Below are 3635 nucleotides of genomic sequence, written 5' to 3' on the forward strand. Positions count from 1 at the left end.
AAAAGTCTTTGGCACATTTGAAGTCCCCATATCTCCTTAACCGTGTTGGGCATGTTACTTTAAAAAAGTAATTAGTCATAATTACTTACTACTTCTTCCAAAAGTAACTGAGTAAGTAACTGGGTTACCCTATAGTAAAATTAACTATTTACTTTAAGAACAAGTCGTTGTATGTCAAAGACTTCAACATTTTCAGAGCAGTTTTTGAACAGAAAACAACAGACAGGCAGTTGTTTGGAACCTTGTAATAATTATTGCACCTCAAATAACAATCAGCAGTAAACAATAAAAAGTAAGTTTGATACATTAAATCTAACTCTCACAACCTGACACAACTGGTCAAGTAAACATAGCCAACTGTACTTCAGATAACTTGTTCACAGAAAAAGTAAATTGTAAAACAATATAAATTGAGTTTCATTCTTTAGAATAAATAACAACCACTAGTAAGACAACTGCTTAAGTAGACTGATGCTACTGTACTACAAGGATTTAAACACAACAAAAATAAACTGATTCAACAATATGTGTTTAACACTGGAGTGTATAATAAATAAAACTCTCACAGCCTGAAAGTCAAGAAAGAAATATGCAACTGCAACTAAAATATTTTGTTCACGACAAAAGTAATTAGTAAAACAATATAAAGTGACTATCCAATCCCACTCTCTACCTCTCTCGCTTACTCCCCTGTCTCCATCCCTCCCTTTTGGAACATTTGGTGTTTAAAGACGCAGGAACCGCTGAGAAAGAATCTTATACTAGTTTTTCCAAATGAGATCTTAAGTCTGGTGATTTTAATAGCGCTCCCACTCGTGATATTACAGTAGAACATTCTCCATTGTGTGATGTCATCACGTATGCATTGTTTTGTGTTATGGTAGATGACATCCGATTTAGGTTGAATGAGATCCGTTTTCATGTTCCCGTGATGTTGGTGAATAAATATGACAAAAGGCTGACCAAGGATGTCCTGCTTATCTATGCTGATTATTGCCAGAGGGTAGAAAGTAACGCACCGTTCTTTACCGCCAGTAACAGTAACGGCGTTGTAATGGAGTTAAAAAATTAGTTAGATGACCATTACTATAAAAATAACGCTGTTACGTAACAGCGTTATTCAAAACGGCGTTATTCCCAACACTGGCTTTAATTTGATAGTAAGATAAAAGTTGTGCCATTTAAAAGCTGATCACATTGAGTTTTGTGCAAGGCTATTGATTTTTTGTTTCTCCTCAAACCAATTAATGGTGTTCACTCAACTAGAAAAGGCATTTGGTGTGTTTGCATTTGAAAAAAACAGAATAATTGGCTGTTGTTTAACCTACATATTACAAAACATATCGGAAAGGAGTCAACAGAGAAAAGGTCCATAGTGAGATGGCATGGTAAATTCATTATGGATGGGTGCTCATGCCCAGCTGAAAGGAAGAGTGCGTCCTTTAACTTACGAAAATGTGATTGAACAAGGAGAAACTGCTTTACAGTGGAGCCCCTCTAAACCAGAAGAGCCAGGAGGGAACCTCAGTTTCCTACAACAAGTTAGCCCGACAGTTGGAGGACGCTAATGAAGCCGCTCGTCTCGAATTTTGCATTGCAGTGTAACCGAAGATGGAATATGACGGATTTGACGAACGGCTTGTTTTTAGCGATGAGGCGCCTTTCCACGTAAACTGCAAAGTTAACAAGCATAAAACTCGCATGTGGTACTGAAAACCCACATTAATTCTTGAGCATCAGCGAGATTCCCCAAAGATGACTGTGTTATGCCATGTCGAAGAAAGCTGTTTTCAGATCGTTCTTCTTTAAAAGAGCAACAGTCAATGGTGAGACGTACCTCAACATGCTGGAAAACTAGTGAATGGATATATTGAGTGAGAAAGAATCTGGGGACTTAATTTTCTAAAAGGATTGGACGTCCAGCACCCCTGCGACCCTACTTAGGATAAGCGGTGTAGCTGATGAGATGAGATGAGATGAGATCTCTACTGTCAAGATGTGCCCTAGACTTTTGGAACACCTTGAATTACTCATGGGCAGCACGGCGGATCGGTGGTTAGCGCGCCGCCCCACGGTGCGGAGGTTCAGGTTCAGTCCAGCTACCGCAGCCTCCCCGTGTGGTGTTCACAAGTCTTTCCGCCCACATTCACAAAAACATGCACGTCAGGTTAATTGGCCGGTCCAAATTGTCCCTAGGTGTTGATGAGCGAGTGACTTGGCTGTCTCTGTGTGACATGCGACTGGCTGGCAACCATTTAAGGGTGTCCCCTGACCACTGCCTGAAGATAACTGGGATGGGCTCCAGCACCCCCGCGACCCTACTGAGGACAAGCAGTGCAGATAATGGATGGATGGATGAATTACTCATAAAGGGACAGCGTAAGTTGTTTAACACAAGATGTTGCTGTATTATGTTGTGCTATGAAGCAGAAAGAAGAAAAAACATTTTTGTTGTTTCACTGTCAGATAATCTTTGGTCATTCTAAGTATTATTTGGGTTATTTTTTTATTCAAAAAAACTGATTAAACAAATGTAAAACAAGTTAAAAAATAGTACAGCAAAATAGTCGGATAAAAATATAAACATTTACTAAATAAATAGCCAAAATAAATAACCTGTATTACCTCCTAAACCACCCTAAAGGTAAGAACAGGCCTTAAAAAATCCAGCCCAACCTAACACAGCCCGCGGCCCAAACCCAGCCAAACCAATCGATTAACTTGATTTTTTTAATGCTTTTTTGAATTAACCCAAATATCTTACAATGTTGCATAAACAGTACACTCAAACCGTACAACAAATCAAAATAACCCAAAGGATTACTTCGGTGCCAAAGTGTACGTTTCGGCTGAAGTACGCAACTTTGGGTTTACTTTGGAAAAACCCAACATAATGATTGATATTAAGGTTAGGGAGGGGTTTGGGCCCGGGACTTAGATCTTTGCCACGGTGGGGACAAATGATGAAATGAAATGAAATGAAATGATCTGCATTTATATAGCGCTTTTCAAGTCAAGACTTCCCAAAGCGCTTTACATTGTGCTTCACATTTCCCAATAGCGGCCGTGCAGCCATGTAAGGTGCTAATATGCTTATTGGGGTTATTAGGGGTTCAGTGTCTTACCCAAGGAGACTTCGACATGTTACACGGAGGAGCCGGGATTCAAACTGCGATCTCTTGATCCCAAGACGAGCGCTCTACCTCCTGAGCCGCCAATGTCAAAAAAGGGGACACTGTAATATTTGACCACTAGATGTCATTGTATTGTGTAGTATAAAAAAATAAATTAAAAAAACAACATTCTTGACCTACGTTTATGTGATTATTCATGGTTTTTTTAATTAATATTGATGGGGTTTTTTTTAAATCAGGTTTTTTAACAACTAGGGAGCGTTAAATAATACACAATGTCCTGTTCACAAATTCGCGGCCTGGGGCCTATTCACAGACCACAAGACCATAGTTTGTGGCCCCTGACCTTTTATGAAATTAATGTTAGTGTGGCCTGTGTGAGTCTGATGCCACAGAATGCATGCTAGCTCCTTGCTAATTAGTTAGACAGGGCTCAAATTGCACACACTAATGTTTTGAGGTCGATGTCAGTACTTCTGCTCTGAAATATGAGCACTACAC

The sequence above is a fragment of the Urocampus carinirostris genome, chromosome 14 (assembly GCF_059441175.1).
Source record: "Urocampus carinirostris isolate Australia breed hairy pipefish chromosome 14, RoL_Ucar_1.0, whole genome shotgun sequence".
Lineage (NCBI taxonomy): Eukaryota > Metazoa > Chordata > Actinopteri > Syngnathiformes > Syngnathidae > Urocampus > Urocampus carinirostris.